This window comes from Octopus bimaculoides, chromosome Z, assembly GCF_046866305.1.
Source record: "Octopus bimaculoides isolate indiv1 chromosome Z, ASM4686630v1, whole genome shotgun sequence".
NCBI lineage: Eukaryota > Metazoa > Mollusca > Cephalopoda > Octopoda > Octopodidae > Octopus > Octopus bimaculoides.
This window is the reverse complement of record NC_142944.1, coordinates 24,619,297-24,638,997: the sequence shown is the minus strand read 5'-3', so window position 1 is coordinate 24,638,997 and position 19,701 is coordinate 24,619,297.

Sequence of the window (19,701 nt, the reverse complement as noted above, 5' to 3'; positions counted from 1 at the left end):
CAAGAAAGACTAATAATAATATCTTAAATGCCATACAAGTTTTGTTGAATTTATCTCTCCCACCATAGAAGGTAGTTCGATCACTTTGTGACAATAGGCATGCACTTTAAATCAGAAGAAGAGAGAATCTTAAAAGTCAAGAAGTTTCCGAAATTAACAAGAAATCAAATAAATTACAATATAATGTCTTGTTAGCGACTCGAAAGCTGAGGAACATGGGTTTCTGCTTCAAGAAACGTCATCAGCATAACAATTCTCCTATATTATCTCTAGCAGAGGAAACACTTTGATATGTAAAAAGCAGAGTAGAATTTTAAAAAGATGTTCCCGGTACTTTGCATATAAATAAAATTGTGATAAAAGAAATACTTCAGAGAGGAGAGTGAAATAATAATTTATTTCTTGATTTGTTTCACTCGTGTCATTGGTCATTGCGTTACACACGAATTCACGCACACATACGCACGCACACACACACACACACACACACACACACACACACACACACACACACACACACATGTAGACAGACAGACAGCTAGATAGACAGACAGACAGCTAGATAGATAGATAGATAGATAGATAGATAGATAGATAGATAGATAGATAGATAGATAAAAGAAGAAGAAGAAGAAGAAGAAGAAGAAGAAGAAGAAGAAGAAGAAGAAGAAGAAGAAGAAGAAGAAGAAGAAGAAGAAGAAGAAGAAGACGGTTATTATGTACATTGTTTTGTCTTCGTATAAAAAGATGGGCTACAGCAAATATTCTGCTCAATACCACAGATTTGCTTGTCAGTTACTTGACCTTAACCAGTTGAGCATGTTCCTTGGTAGCTGACGATATGTGCATCTCTGATCACGAGCCATGTTGAGAGGAATTGTTTGGGGGTTTGAATAATTCACCTCTGGAAATATGGATGTTTCGTTCAATATCCTTAAACAACCCTTATTCAAGGACCATTTGAATGGGATGGGCTACTCGACCTAAAGCAAATTCTAACTGGGCCCCACCTGCAAGGTCATACGCTGTTTATCTTAATATGAGATCACCATATCGCGCACATATGGTTGTGATGCATGCGCCTAGTGTACCCTTATCAGACGGGTAGTTATGATGGGTATACTGGGCTTCGTATATTTTACCCCAGTGTCACTTTGATGGCATGCACTGCTCTCTCACTCAACAATAATAATAATAATAATAATAATAATAATAATAATAATAATAATAATAATAATAATAATAATAATAATGGATAATAGATAATGATAATGATGATGATGATGATGATGATGATGATGATGATGATGATGATGACTGCGTTGAGTTAACTAGAGCAGCTATAGACTCCTATGTAGGTAATGGTGGAGAAAGTTTATTAAAAGATGCTAGAATAACAGCAGCACATAAGGAAACAAAACACCCAAATGTAGTTAAAAATCAGAAAAAAGAACAAAAGTTATCTGGCAGGAAAGGGCTTTGTATGGTAGATTCCCAAAGATTGTTACAGCATATAGTAGTAGTGAGACATGTTTGTGGATGAAAAGGGAGACAGAAAGTTTGTCAGTAGCAACACAAGATCAATCATTAAGGACTAATTGTATAAAATCCAAAATATACAAAAACTAAGTAGATTCCCAATGTCGGTTATGCAAATCAAGAGACGAAAGCGTTACTCATATAGCAAGTGAATGTAGCATGCTGGCACAGAAAGAATACACGAAAAGACATGACATTCTAGGGAGAGTAATCTACCGGGAGTTACGTAGAAAGCTAGGATCTGAACATAGTAATAAATGGTATGAACATGAACCTAGTAAAGTGCTAGAAAGTAAGAAATACAAGATATTGTGGGACATTAACATTCAGACTGACAGAGTAATAGAAGTTAGAAGGCCTGATTTGGTAGTAGTAGTAGACAAAGAGAATAGAAAGTACCAGATATTTGATATTACAGTCCCAAATGATGAAAAATTCAAAATGAGAGGTATAGAAAAAATTGCAAAGTACCAGGACCTATCCATTGAATTACAGACACTATGGAAAGTGTGGGTAAAATGTATCCCAATAGCTATAGGTGCATTGGGAACTATCCCTAAAGATTTAATAGATAGAGGAAATAGGCATAAAACCCAATTTACTACAGCTCCAGAAAACAGTGTTATTAGGGACAGCTAGGATACTTAGGAGGGATCTTGGCATCTAAGGTTACTTGTTGTAGCCCGATGTTGGACTTTTTTCTTTTCCAACAGTCTAATCTCTTGTGTGTATATGAAAATAATAATAATAATAATAATAATAATAATAATAATAATAATAATAATAATAATAATAATAATAATAATAATAATAATAATAAAAGTACAAATAGATTAAATAATACCGGTATTATTCCACCCAAGAATAACAATCGGGAAGTGCGTACTTTAAACTTGTTACGCAAAAATTACGAAGACGTGCACGTGCAAAACAATCTGTTCTGCCTGGCACTCATACCTTTAACTGAATTGCTAAATAGAACTGGATGCGGATACAAATGTTACGGCAAAACAGTCAGCCACCTTTTATATATGGATGACCTTAGATTATACGCTAGAAACGATAAAGAGCTGGAAACACTACTACAGACAGTACATGGAATTACCAAGGAAATAGATATGAAATTCGGATTAGAAAAATGTGCCAAAGCAACCCTGAAAAGAGGAAAACTAGTTAAGAGTAGCAACATCACACTAGATAAAACCAATGAAATAAGATAACTAGACGAAAGCCAACCATATAAGTATTTAGGAGTCAATGAGCTAGATAAGATACAACACACACAAATGAAAGAAAAAATAAAGAAAGAGTACTATTGACGAGTTAGGTCAATATTAAAAACAGAGCTCAATGCCCAAAACAAGATAATAGGTATCAACACTTTAGCTGTCCCAGTTATAAGTTACAGCTACAATATCCTTAACTGGACACTAAACGAACTATCTAAAATAGACAGGAAAACAAGAAAAATAATGACAGGATATAGGATGCACCACCCAAAATCTGACATAGAAAGGCTATATATAAAACGTACAGAAGGTGGTAGGGGTCTTATACAGCTGGAAAACTATTATAAAATAACCACCATAGGATTGCAAAAATACCTACTTCAGAAGCAAGGAAAACTAATACAAATAGCCACAAAACACGAGCAAAACAAAAAACTGTTTTCAGTATTTAAGGAAGCTGACAAATACAAACAAGAAATCAATCTACCTAACAAATACGAAGAAGAAGAAGAAGAAGAAGAAGAAAAAGAAGAAGAAGAAGAAGAAGAAGAAGAAGAAGAAGAAGAAGAAGAAGAAGAAGAAGAAGAAGAAGAAGAAGAAGAAGAAGAAGAAGAAGAAGAAGAAGAAGAAGAAGAAGAAGAAGAAGAAGCTATAAGACAAATGAAATCCAAACTAAAACTAGAACAGCAACTAACCATGATAAAACGATGGCAAGAAAAGCTCCTACATGGTAAATACTGGGCTAAACTAAATGTAAAAGAAATAGACAGAGAAAAATCCCAGCAATGGTTGAGAAGCTCAGGACTCAAAGCAGAGACTGAAGGATTTTTAATTGCTGCACAAGACCAAATCCTCCCCACCAGAAATTACCAAAAACATATAATAACAAGTAACTGCAGAATATGTAGGGATGGACAAGAAACAATAAATAATATTGTCTCTGGCTGCCCAGTCCTGGATAAGAAGGAATATCTTCACAGACACGACAGAGCTGGGACCTATATACACTGGAAGCTATGCCAACACTATGGAATAACAACAGAAAAAAGATGGTATAAACACACGCCAGAAAAGGTCACAGAAAACGAGAAAGCAACCATTCTATGGGATATGCCAATACACACAGATAGAGAAATTAAGGCAAATAGACCAGATATAGTTGTCAAAGATCATGAAGAAAAAAAATGCTTTCTAATTAATGTATCAATATCAGCAGATGACAACGTTTCCCTAAAAGAAATGGAAAAACTTTCAAAATACAAAGACCTGGTAATAGAGGTAACTCGAATGTGGAATCTAAAAACAGAAACAATTCCTATCATAGTAGGTGCCTTAGGTATGATAAAAATATATTCAGACAAATACATAACAAAAACACCAGGACTTACAAATATATATAACATACAGAAAATTGCACTACTGGGTACTGCACACATTCTACGCAAAACACTTTCAATACAGTAAACATAAGAGCACCACAGCAAACCACAGCACATACCCAAGGCGCACAGAGCTGTGTTCGGTAGTGAAGTGAAAGCACGTTATAAAAATAAAACTACTGAACAACAACAACAACAATAATAATAATAATAATAATAATAATAATAATAATAATAATAATAATAATAATAATAATTGATAAATGTGCAAAAGCTATCTTTATCAAAGGAAAAATGACAAATACATCTAATGTGAACCTTGACCAGCAAAATGTCATAAAAGAGTTAGAACCAGCGGAGAGCTACAAATACCTAGGGGTAATTGAAGGGGACAATATCAAGCACTCAGTGATGAGGGAAAGGATCAGAAGAGAATGTTATCGCAGGGTGAGAGCAATACTGAAGACAGAGCTGAACGCGAGAAACAGGATCGAAGCGATCAATGCTCTAGCCATACCAGTCGTGACTTACAGTTTCAACATCGTTAACTGGTCAATTACTGAAATATGTAATGTTGACAGAAAAATACGAAAACTGTTGACAATGCATAGAATGCACCACCCTAAGGCAGATATAGAACGTCTTTATCTGCCAAGAAAAGAGGGAGGTCGAGGACTACTACAGCTGGCATTATCAATGAAGGTAGCCACAATTGGCCTAGACACCTATATGAAAATCTCTGAGGACTGGATGCTAAAACTTGTCTTAAAATATGAAAGCAAGAAAGCATCTTACTCAGTAACAAAACAGGCAAAGGAATATCTAAGTGAATTCCAATTGCAACAAATTCAAGAATTAGACGAACTAGAAACACCTACAGAAAAAGCTAAGCGCTTGAAAACCCGTGCTAAAATTGCTGCCTTAGCTATTATGACTGAAAAATGGCATGGAAAACCTCTCAATGGCAAATACCCAAAGAGAGCGAATAATGCAGATATTGACAAAGCCCTTACCCACCAATGGTTAATGGCCTCTGGATTGAAATCAGAAACAGAGGGGTTTATCATAGCAGCCCAAGATCAATGCCTACCTACAAAGAACTACCAGGCCAACATATTAAAGAACGGCAGCTCCCCATTATGTCGTATATGCCAACAACAAAATGAGACCATCGATCATGTTGTCTCCATGTGCAGTCTGCTTGCGCCTACAGAGTATCTCAACAGGCATGATAGAGCTGCACAATATATTCACTGGGTAATATGCAAAAACCTGGACTTGCCCCATGATAAAAACTGGTGGGAACACAAACCACCCCCAGTACTTGAAAATGATCACATTGCACTCCTCTGGAACTTCACCATTCAAACTGACAGAAAGATAGACGCAAATAGGCCAGACATCATACTGAAAGACTTCAGACAAAAATCATGCCTCCTCATTGATATGACTGTCCCAATTGATATAAACGTATCTGTCAAGACCTACCAAAAACTGAGCAAATATAAAGATCTTGAAATAGAAATTAGCAAAATGTGGAATCTGAAGACGAAAACAATACCTATTGTCATAGGTGCCCTGGGAATGACAGCGAAACGGGCTGATTACTACCTAGCTCAGATACCAGGAAACCCCAAAATGGCTGAAGTCCAAAAGATAGTGCTCATGGGAACTGCCCATATCCTACGTAAAATACTGTCTATGTGATCTCAAATTTTAAAGCAAACATAATTTTCTTATGGTTTCTTAAACATTCACTTGAACAAAACTGTACAAATCCAAATATATGGTACCCTAGGCATAACACCTACATGAACTTCTAACTTGTTGTCTCTTGAGGTCTCTGGGTGAGACTTGGATCCAACTTGTACAAATGCAAAACAAAAGTCAAACATAAAATAATAATAATAATAATAATGATGATGATCATGATGATGATCATGATCATGATCATGATAATGATAATAACGGGAAAATTATCCTAATTCCCAAATCCACTGAAACAGCAAACCCACAAGATTATAGACCAATAATTTGTGTCCCTACAATTTACAAAGCCTTTATTGCAATAATATCGCAGAGACTGAGCAAGCATCTGTAAGAAAAGAACCTGTCTCCAGAAGAGCAGAAGGGATGCTGCAAGGGCTCATACGGCTGTAAAGATCAACCGATGATCATTAAAGTCATAACTGAAGACAGCCGCAGAAAGAAGAAAGGCCTCAGTATGGCCTGGGTGGACTACCAAAAGGCTTTCGACAGTGTTCCCCACACGTGGATTCTGGAAACACTAGCCATAAACAAGGTGGCACTAATAATCATACAACACATACATAAGACACTCTATGAATAAATGGCAGACAGTGCTACAGCTCCAATCAAAAGAGTTACTCATAAAAACCAAAGCCATCCCCACCTGGATCGAAAAAAGTGACGTTCAGATTCGAAATAATCGTCTATTAACTACTCATATCTCTCAAAATTTAATAGTATTGTGTTAAAATTGGGAATACTTATAAACACACACGCGCATATATATATATATATATATATATATATATATATATATATATATATATATATATATATATATATATATATATATATATATATATATATCTTTTACTCTTTTACTCTTTTACTTGATTCGGTCATTTGACTGCGGCCATGCTGGTGCACCGCCCGGGACTTATTGCTTGTAAGCCTAGTACTTATACTTTCGATCACTTTTGTCGAACCACTGGGTTTCAGGGACGTAAACACACCAGCATCATTTGTCAAGTGATGTTGGGTGGGGGACAATGACAGATACACAAACATATACACACATGCATATATAAATATATGCATATATACGATGGGCTTCTTTCAGTTTCCATCTACCAAATCTACTCACATGGCTTTGGTCGGCCCAAGGCTATAGTAGAAGACACTTGCCCAAGATGCCACGCAGTGAGACTAAACCGGGAACCATGTGGTTGGTAAACAAGCTACTTACCAGATAGCCACTCCTGCACCTATATGTATTTAGTCTGGGTTCGAGAAAAAATGTTCTAATGACTTATTGGTATTAATGATACTGAATAGGCTGTCAGCTTAAAACTGCGTCCCTACGCCGATATAGGACACTATTAATATTATAAGTATATTAATATATATATATATATATATATATATATATATATATATATATATATATATATATATATATATATATATATACACATACACACAAGTTTGGCCAAAAGTCACCTGACAGTAAATCAAAACTATTTAATTGCAAGAGTTATCTATGTTTAACAACTGAATGAATTTAATAAAAATATCTAACTATGAAACCTCATGAAAATTGTTCAAAATGAAGTCCTTCTTGGGCGACACATTTTTCCATTCAAGTCAATACAGATTTACAGCTAGTATTTATGGTATTTTGATTTACATTAGCGTGACTTTTGGCCAACCCTTTATAAAGATAGATAGATAGATAGATAGATAGATAGATAGATAGATAGATAGATAGATAGATAGATAGACATACATAATACACACGCGCGCACGCACGCACACACACACACACACACACACACACACACATACATATATATATATATATATATATATATATATATCTTTGTTAAAGAGTACAACAAACGCTAAGGCAAGACAAGCATCTCAAGTCATACGTTATTTTTATAAGAAAAACTTAAAGCCTTACATCTGTTTCTCAGATATCCCAAAATATTGGATATTCCGTCAGCCTTCATAGTGTACATATCCATACATATATTTACATAGGATTACACCTAAGGACTTATGGACTAACATGTACACTACCGGAAAGTGGAACTGTGAACTTTTATGCTTCTTTTTCTTCATTTCTTTATTCTTTTTTTCTACAGTCCTTTACTTCGTCGTTTCCTTAATCTATACCCTTCACATTTTCTCTATCGGTCTCCGATGATGGAATATCCAATATTTTTGGACATCTGAGAAACAGCTGTAAGACTTTAAGTTATTCTAATAAAAATAATGTATATGACTTGAGATGCTTGTCTTTCCTTAGTGTTTGTTGTCCTCTTTAACAAATATATATCCGCAATATCGGAAATCTACAATGGAACCTTAACTCCCGCCTCGGCTATGAGGTTGGAGCCCTGGTAATCCGTTACAACACTTACCCAACATACCTGTGAACTAAAGCCCCACATTTTGTGTATATATAAATACGCAAACAACGACGAGAGAAAAATTGAAAAGCAGAAAAAGTAACACAGAGATCAACCCTTCATCAGTTGTCGGCTGTCTATCTACTCCTCATTTCAACGACAATATGAGTCTTCGAAGACAGTTGCTCCCATGAGTACCAAAATAAAATTTGGAGGGTCAAAGTTGAGAACAAAAACAGGACAGTGGAGACATACAAGGAAACCGAACGAAGATAAACATAGAGAGACGTTAGACCAGAACGAGAGGAAAATAGTGAATGCTGGGAGATATATTTTCTTTGAAAAGAGAAAAGATAGAATAGAGAGATAGAAGACGTCCAGTCCTTAGAACGTCAGTGCAGGAAAAGAAAGATTATCACGTGAAGAAAAGGAAGATGGACGATGGTCACGTGTAAGCAAAAAGAGAGAGAGAGAGAGAAAGAGAAGACGGAGAGAGAAACAGATAGAAAACGGTGAATGGGAGAAAAGGGGAATTAGAGAAGGATGGGTGTGAAAACAGTAAAGAATAAAGTCGCATAAAAAAGATTAAGATAAACTTACTAGGAAATGGATGCGTAGCGTTCAATTAAGTAATAATAATAATAACAATAACAATAATAATAATAATAATAATAATAATAATAATAATAATAATAATACTCATTGAAATTTATTCCTATTTTTCCAAATATAATGATGTATTTTAACTTGATACCTCCACTACCCGAACAGCGATCGTAAACACACGTGTTACATCAAAATACAGACCATCTCCAAACCCAAACACCATGTACAAAAAATAGCTGACAAAGGGTTGGACTATATCCGAGTAAGTAATACTCATTGAAATTTATCTCTATTTTTACAAATATAATGATGTATTTTAACTTGATACCTCCACTACCCGCACAGCGATCGTAAACACACGTGTTACATCAAAATCAGACCATCTTCGAACCCCAAAACACCATGTACAAAAAAATTACAAGCAGATTAAATAACACCGGTATTACTCCACCCAAGAATAACAACCGAGAAGTACGTACTGTAAGCCTGTTACGAAAAAAGTACGAAGATATGAACGGGCAAAAGAATCTGACAACAGAAATAAACGAACCGGTACCCTACGAAAACGACGACCGTCAAAATAAAGGGCCGGACGTTGTTCCGCAAACAAAACAAAACGGCATAAATGGACACGTGAGGAACACATTTCGATCCTACACGCCTATTTCACAGCAGTACTCTACCCAAAAAACGAAAACGCAACAACACATACATATAAAACATGGAAGAAAAATAATGTAAATATAGACCTCGATAAAACAATGAACCCTAACAAACTAGCTAACATAAGAAGATATATTCTAAAAGCAAAAAAAATATCAGAAATAGAAATAGAACAATTGAAAGAAAAAATACATCAGGAAAATCTAGATAATAGTCACACAGCAATGCCAAATAATAATATAAACACTGAGATAGCAAAACACGAGGACAAACGTAACATTCCCGGCAAAAACGAAGTAAACAAAAAACAACAAACCCAGACCGTAGAGATGTATAATAGTGTACAAAATGCACCAATCCAGAACACCACAGACAAACATATGAATGAAAAGGAAGGCAAAACAAATATAAAGCCTGGAAATAACGAAGGGAAACCTAATAATTACGATACTATGAAAATGAAAATAACCGAAGAACTGAAAACCACAGATCTTAGAATGAACCACAGATTATATCTCCCAAAAATCAAAATAGACAATAAAACAACATCAATAATAAATAGCATAAACCTGGACGTCACGGAACTAACAACCACAGAAACAACAGGCAATATCACTGAGCTAAATGACATGATATATGCGGCAGCCACTGCAGCCACAAAAGAAGCAGGATACTCACTCAAACCCATCCGAACAGGAGTTCTACCACCCAAACAGACCTTGTGGATAAATAACATCCAGAATAAAATTTAAAAAAAGAGAAAAGATTTATCGATTCTCAACGAAATTAGTAAACAATCAACACTACTAAGTAACAAGAAGAAGACAAAAATACTGTACAAATACAGCATTACAGAAAAAGACTTACCTGAGGCAAAAGAAAAACTAAAGCAAGACATCCTTGCCAAAGCACAGAGGATCCGCCGGTATGAGAAACGCCAACGTTTCTTTGAACAAAACAAACAGTTCAAATCCAACCCCAAAAAACTCTACCAAGAACTGGGTAAAAATAAAATAGACATTACTTCAGCACCAACAGCAGAAGAACTAGAGAAATTCTGGAAACAAATATGGTCGGTGAAGCAACAACCCCAAAAAAGGACCATTAAAACAACGAACTTAGCACCTGGGCAACTCTGGGCCCCTATAACAACTGAAGAGGTCACCCAGACACTGCAAAGACTAAGCAACTGGAAGGCACCTGGACACGCCAAGATCCCCAATTTCTGGTTAAAACACCTGCCAGCAATGCATAAAAAGCTGGCAGAAAACTTTAACAACATAATAGCAGATCCAGAGACAATGCCTGAATGGCGTCCAAAAGGGAAAACCATCTTAATCCCCAAATCTACGGAAACGGAGAAACCACAAAACTATAGACCTATAACCTGTCTCCCTACGATCTACAAAGCCTTTACTGCAATAATATCGCAGAGATTGAGTAAACACCTGGAAAATAACAACCTGTTTCCAGAAGAGCAGAAGGGATGCTGCAAAACTTTCAAAATACAAGACCTGGAAATAGAGGTAACTCGAATGTGGAATCTAAAAACAGAAGCAATTCCTATCATAGTAGGTGCCTTAGGTATTATAAAAAATATTCAGACAAATACATAACGAAAACACCAGGACTTACAAATATATATAACATACAGAAAATTGCACTACTGGGCACTGCACACATCCTACGCAAAACGCTTTCAATACAGTAACCATAAGAGCATCACAGCAAACCACAGCTCATACCCAAGGCATACAGAGCTGCGCTCGGTAGTGAAGTGAAAGCACGTTATAAAAATAAAACTACTGAACAATAATAATAATAATAATATATATATATATATATATATATATATATATATATACTACGTCATTTTCCATATTGCTTACGTGCAAATAAAAAATCAAAAACAGAAACAACAACAATGAAAAGGATATATGTAAATGTATTATGTTGACGCTCGGTTTAAGATGGAAAAGAGAGGGGTGAGACGTTTCGAGTATGGATCTTCGTCAGAAAGAGTAGAGAGGAAAGTCCGAAGAGAAGAAAAAGAATAGTCGGAAAATATTCATGCACACACAGACACATACACATATATATGCATATACACACGCATGCATATAATGTCCACAAACATATACATGCACATAAATATTTAACATATGCATATATGCAAATGGGGTAACACAGCAGTAAATTTCGCTTCAAATCTAGCTTTCTGAATGAACATGGTTAAACGGAAATGGAGTGAAACGTGGTCTGCATATGTAATTTATTGCCTAAGTCTGTCAATCATATGACTCGCAAATTCAACTTAAAGATTACATGTTGTGTTGGCAAATAATCTTTACTCCAAAGTACTGTTGCTGAATATCTCTCGTTATGAGATTTGTAAATAGTAATTTTCTAATTTATTGATCAGTGACTAGTTGTCACTTTGAAAACTGTATATTCCGAATGGGAATTTGGCAGCGTCACCTCTTGCCGAACAATTATTCTGTGCGGATAAAAGGAAATAACTCGGAAATCGCGATACACAGATGTTGTTTTCAGCTGAGTGGGAGTGCTAGATTCCCTTGTTCGAAAACATAAGGACACAGATCATGTCGTATAGCCAGCTGGAGACGATGTTTCCTAGGGCTAAATTGCAGCAACATTCGTCCTTAGCCAGGGCTGGCATGTTATGTCGGCAAATAATCTTTACTCTAAATTTTACGTAATTGTCAACAAGACAGACATGCGTATATGCATTGATCCTAAATGTATGTGTGTGTAATACACATACACACATATGTACTATATGTGTGTATATATATAATATACATATATATATACGTTTATATGCATATATATACATATGCATATATATATATATATATATATATATATATGTGTGTGTGTGTGTGTGTGTGTGTGTATGTATGTATATGCACATCTATATGCACATCTATCTATAAACATATTCAGAGAAAAGTAGACACACACATTCAGAGACAAGAAGACATCCAACCACACATAAACACACACACATATGTATATGTATTCTGTTATCATTATGTGCATTTATATGGATCTTCCAGCAATTGTGGAATATATTTATTTAGTAGAGATATTTATGAGAGAAAGTTTTGTTTTTATTTTTATATATTATATTATTTTAGTATTAATTTGTATTTTCCATTTGATTCTTATTTTAAGAATTTTCTGAAGAGGCATTGTCAAATGTATAAATATGAATTATAAATTTAGGTTACTACGTCATTTTCCATATTGCTTACCTCCAAGCTTTTTTTCACTCATATTTTCTTATTGGTATTATTTTTACGCCCTTTCTTATCTTTTTCTCTCTATTCTTTATTTTCGTGTTTTTTATATCAATTTGTTTATCGAGAATATTATTGTCATATCTATCTATCTATCTATCTATCTATCTATCTATCTATCTATCTATCTATCTATCTATTTATATATATATATATATATATATATATATATATATATATATATATATATATATATATATATATATATATATATACAAATATATATATACATACATACATACACACATATATGAATATATTTATGTATGATGTATGTAAGTATATGTGTGTGTGTTTGTGTGTGTGTGCCTGTGTGCGTATGTGTGTCTGTGTGTGTTCATTTGTATTTATTTATATACTTTTGTACAACAAAATTACAAATCTTCCTTTTAAGTAATCACTAATTCATGAAATAACAACAGAACTTCGCGATTTGTAAATTTCCAACAAAAAATAAGAAAGAAAGAGACAAAATATGAAAGGAAAACTAAAGAGAAAATTTTAAAACACAAAAATACATAACAAGACGAAATCTTTGATGGTTTTTCAGGTAATTTAGACAAGCTGAACGCGTTGTAATTATTTCATATTTTATTCATTTTTCTTTGATACGTCTACAATGGAATATTGCCCGAGAAAAAACATCAGGAGAATCACTGATTTTTCCCGCGAAAAATTATATATGGAAAACTGGATTAATAAAAACAGTTAGAAAGTATAAACGGATGCAAGAAGTTTAGCGATTCTTCTCTACATAATTTATATCGCAAAAGCTGACAGAGAAAACTTATAATATATAATATATATTAGATCAGGAAAACTGTAACAGATTCTTGTGAACGTAAGATCAATGCAAAGTACACATATTAAATATTGCTGAAATAAAGAAAGAAAACAGTATGTGCATCTGCATGTATATATGTATGTACATATAGATGAAGATACTGCACGTGTGTGTATACATACATACATACATACATACATAAATACATACATACATACATACATACATAACACACATTCATACAGAAACAATATGTGCATGCATAAACACTCATCTACAAATAAATATGTACACATACATTTAATAGCAGACAGGTAAAGAGACTGATAGATAGATATTGCGATATTGTTGACTTAATAAAAAGATAATTAGTGGATATTTATTGGCATATATATGTGTATGCATATGTATGCATATAACACTTATGCTACAGTTATTACATATATGTACACATCCAGCACTGTCTGTCTGTCTATCTATCTATCTATTTATCTCTCTCTCTCTCTCTCTCTCTCTCTTTCTCTCTTTATATATATATATATATATATATACAAGTCTGTGTTTGTGTCTACGCATGTGTGCGTTTGTGTGTATGCATGTATGTATATGTACGCTTTGACCGCTTTCAATGATTAGTTTGGTTTGACGACCAGGGTTGTTAAATTCATTGTGACATAATCAAAACTTCCGGCACATGAATATATTTTGCTCCCTGTTTTCTTTTTCTGCAGTGAAGTCTTTGTATCCATACACGCGCGCACGCGCATACACACACACACACACACACACACACACACACACACACACACACACACACACACACACACATACACACACACACACACACATATATATATATATATATATATATATATATATATATATATTCATTTAAAATGCAGAGATGCCTATAATAGGACATCTACTCGCTAGAAATAGCAGCAAAAGACCACATACCACAAAAATTAGGGATAATTTCGAAAGGAAATGAAAAATAAAAACTTTTACCAATCTATATTCTGTACCATGGTTTCAAGTCAATTTTAGTAAGATAAAGATTATATATCTTACAAGGTCGGACTATCGTCAGCAGAAATGACCAGACAACATATGAAGCACGAGTCAATACGCAGCATGGTTCGTGTTCCTATGTCTAATTTTTCAAAATATACCGCGTATTTGCGGTTTACCTAATCGGCAGCAAATGCAAAAATGCCGAATTCTTTCAGAAAATTATCCAAAAAAGAATTTTGTCATTATTAATAAATTATAGGGTAGCGAGAGTAAAAAAACAGTCAATAGACTATGTATTATTCATTTAAAATGCAGAGATGCCTATAATAGGACATCTACTCGCTAGAAATAGCAGCAAAAGACTACATACCACAAAAATTAGGGATAATCTCGAAAGGAAATGAAAAATAAAAACTTTTACCAATCTAATTTTTGTGGTATGTAGTCTTTTGCTGCTATTTCTAGCGAGTAGATGTCCTATTATAGGCATCTCTGCATTTTAAATGAATAATACATAGTCTATTGACTGTTTTTTTACTCTCGCTAGACCACTGGTGGTAAATAAAATTTCTAAAATTTTTTTTGCTACCCTATAATTTATTAATATATATATATATATATATATAAAAACAAAAGTAAATGAGTATATGCATATATACGTACAGGTATGTGCATACCGACATCCACCTGTATGTATAGGTGCATATCTGGGTACAGGACATTGCAAACAAACGTAGACGAGAACACACGAGCCACATAGAGAACATTCTACTTCATCAGCTACCCACGTTTTAACACCGGCGTTTCGACGAGCTTCGGGCAGGACGCAACGTTAAAACGGCTCGTCCCATGGATCGCAGATTAAATCTGTATACGCAAATTAAATCTAGCCATGGAGGAATGTAGTGGCGGACAAAAAACAAGACAGGAAAACAAACAGAAAAGGCTTTACGGCCAGACGAGAAAAATTATGTGTGTATGAACGCGATGAGGCACGGAACCGAGAGAAACAAAGTGGTGGCGTGCGTTACTTGGCGAAAGCCAAGGAAGGAAAGGATTATTGACCGGAAGCATGTGACCATGCCGGTGTAAAGGGAAGAGAGAGAGTGGTAGAGGGAGAAAGAGAGGGAGGAAGTAGAAGAATAGGTGAGCAACGAGAGGAAAAGAGAAAGAGAGGAAATACGAGGGGGAAAAAGAGATACGTAGTAGTAACAGAGGAAGAACAAGAGGGGTAAGGCGAGATACGTAGTAGTACAGAGGAAGAACAAGAGGGGTAAGGCGAGATACGTAGTAGTACAGAGGAAGAACGAGGGGGGGGGGGGAGAAAGGAAAGAGAAAGAGAAAGAGATAGAGTAGCGTCGGAGGATAAGTTTACGAAAACTACTTACAATTTTTGTGAGACGCTGCGTTCAATCATGTAAAAACAAAAGTAAATGAGTATATGCATATATACGTACAGGTATGTGCATACCGACATCCACCTGTATGTATAGGTGCATATCTGGGTACAGGACATTGCAAACAAACGTAGACGAGAACACACGAGCCACATAGAGAACATTCTACTTCATCAGCTACCCACGTTTTAACACCGGCGTTTCGACGAGCTTCGGGCAGGACGCAACGTTAAAACGGCTCGTCCCATGGATCGCAGATTAAATCTGTATACGCAAATTAAATCTAGCCATGGAGGAATGTAGTGGCGGACAAAAAACAAGACAGGAAAACAAACAGAAAAGGCTTTACGGCCAGACGAGAAAAATTATGTGTGTATGAACGCGATGAGGCACGGAACCGAGAGAGACAAAGTGGTGGCGTGCGTTACTTGGCGAAAGCCAAGGAAGGAAAGGATTATTGACCGGAAGCATGTGACCATGCCGGTGTAAAGGGAAGAGAGAGAGTGGTAGAGGGAGAAAGAGAGGGAGGAAGTAGAAGAATAGGTGAGCAACGAGAGGAAAAGAGAAAGAGAGGAAATACGAGGGGGAAAAAGAGATACGTAGTAGTAACAGAGGAATATATATATATATATATATATATATATATATATATATATATATATATATATATATATATATATATATGTATATATATATATATATATATATATATATAAGGTACAGTGTATATATAAATACATAAGAGGAATCCACTCATGGGAATTCTTTACGCTAGAAAGAACAGCTAGGTTCTAGAACCACAAAATTAGGGATAAAATCTCGAAAGGAACGGAATGAAAAATAAAAACTTTTACCATTTCTTCTCTTGGAGCAAATTGACTTCTGACTTTAGTTTAGCAATTTCAGATAAATTGCTAGGTGAAGTCGTTTTCAACAGGTACACCTAAGACTGAAATATATAAACACGAGGCAATCAATTCCATGCCTCCCGTTTATACATCCTAAACTTTTCAGATCTACTGCGCAGGCGCAGCTCTTCGCCGGCAATAAAAACACGCCAACTTTTAAAATTCGAAAATTATCCAAAAAACTTATAAATACTTAATCATATCAAAGGGAAATGGAAACGACTTCCCCCAGCAAATTATCTTATTTGCTAAACTAAAGTCGGAAACCAATTAGGTCTAGGAAAGAGATGGTAAAAGTTTTTATTTTTCATTTCGTTCCTTTCGAAATTTTATCCCTAATTTTGTAGTTCTAGAACCTAGCACTTCTTTCTAGCCTAAGGAATCTCATGAGTGGATTCTTCTTATGTATTTAAATATACACTGTACCTTATGAGTAATTCATAGTCTTTGGACTAAACTTTTATACCCTAGGCCACTTGGAACGAAAATTTTTATTAATTTCCATTTCCTTTTGATATGGTCACTCCTCCTTATTCCTAGCCACCGGTCCTCTTTATCTGTCTTTGCGTTCACATCTCTAGCAAATTGACCATACATTTTCTTTTCTTTCCATGTTTTTCATTTTTTTTCTTTTTTGTTCACCTGTTGTTTAAATTTTTCATTAGTTACACAATTTTCAGTGTTGATAACTGTGTGTTCCAACAGTGGGTCCAGGGCATCTCCTTCAGTACCGCCGTAGGCTGTTTTTCTCTGTTTCGATACAGACCTGGCAACTGATAAAGCCTTTTCCAGCCGTTCTTATGGACAAGTACAGCCTATCGGTGTCACTCTCTGGCTGAAAGGCTCGGTGAACTATCAACATTTTTCTGGTCTTGGTATCCATTTTCTTCACTTCTCTCTTTTGCCATTTTATGATTCTCGCTCCATACCGAAGTGATACTCCGGTATGTACACATACATTTAATAGCAGATAGGTAAAGAGATTGATAGATACATATCGCAATATTGTTGACTTAATAAAAAGATTATTAGTAGATATTTATAGGCATATATATGTGTATGCATATGTATGTATAACATGTATTAACTGCTTGGATTTTATTCCATCCAGTCAATTTTGAGCGCAACGCCGACCTCAGTCCTTAGGAATATTCCATCCTCAGTTGTTCTTTCATTTCCTTTTCCATTATCTCGTTGTAGGTATTTTTATCTTTCAGTTTCAATTTGTTTAATCAAGTCTCTATTAGATAATTCTTTCCCTGCTAGGGACTGTACCTTGCCTCTTTTTAGGTAGAGTATTCTGCATTTCCTGTGTTCAAATTCCATTCTAATATCAGTACTAAATAAGTGGACCGTGTTCACCAAGGAATTCACTTGTGCTTCATCTTTGCCACACGGTTTCAAATCATCCATGTAGGGGAGGTAGTTGATTGTTTGGGATTTTTCTTTTAGTTGGTACCCGAGGTTCATTTTCCTAAATATTAAGGTCAGGGGTAACATTCAGAGAACGAAAAACAACGTAGATAGGTTGTCACCTTGGAAAATTCCTATATCTGGCCTATTGGCCTTAATTTCTCTATCTGTATGTATTGGCATATCCGATAGAATGGTTGCTTTCTTATTTTCTGTAGCCTTCTCTGGCGTTTGTTTATACCATCTTTTTTCTGTTGTTATTCCATGGTGTTGGCATAGCTTCCAGTGTATATAGGTCCCACCTCTGTCGTGACTAAGTATATTCCTTCTTAGCCAGGACTGGGCAGCCAGAGATAATATGATTTATTGTTTCTTGTCCATTTCCACATATTCTACAGTTACTTGTTATGTTTCTTTTCATTATATGTTTTTGGTAATTTCTGGTGGGGAGGCTTTGGTCTTGTGCAGCAATTAAAAATCCTTCAGTCCTTGCTTTGAGTCCTGAACTTCTCAGCCATTGCTGGGATTTTTCTCTGTCTATTTCTTTTGCATTTAGTTTAGCCCAGTATTTACCATGTAGGGGCTTTTCTTGCCATCGTTTTATCATGATCCATTGGTGTTCCAGTTATAGTTTGGATTTCAGTTGTAGTACAGCTTTTGTTGTTTCTTCTTTTTATTCATAGTTGTTAGGTAGTATGACTTCTCATTTGTATTTGTCAGCTTCCCTAAAGACTCAAAACAGTTTTTTGTTTCGTTCGTGTTTTGTGGCTATTTGTATAAGTTTTCCTTGATTCTGAAGTAGGTATTTTTGTAGTCCTATGGTGGTTATTTTGTAATAGTTTTCTAGTTGTATAAGGCCTCTACTACCTTCCATATGTTGTATATATAATCTTCTTCTTCTTCTTATTATTATTATTATTGAGTGAGAAAGCAGTGCATGCCATCAAAATGGCACTAGGGTACGAAACCCAATTTACCCACAATGACTACCCGTCTGATAAGGGTACACCAGGCACATACATAACAACCATATGTGCGTGACATGATGACCTTATAACGAGATAAACAGCACATTACCTTGCAGGTGGGACCCAGTTAGAATTTTCTTCTGGTCGAGTAGCCCATTCTGCTCAAGAGGTCCTTGATTAAAGGTTGTCTTAGGATGTTGAACGAAACACCCAATGTTTCCTGATGTGAATTATTCCAACCCGAAAGAAATCCTCTCAACACATGGCTCTGATTCCGTGAGAAGCCATGAGAACTAGTGCATGGTACTGCGTCAG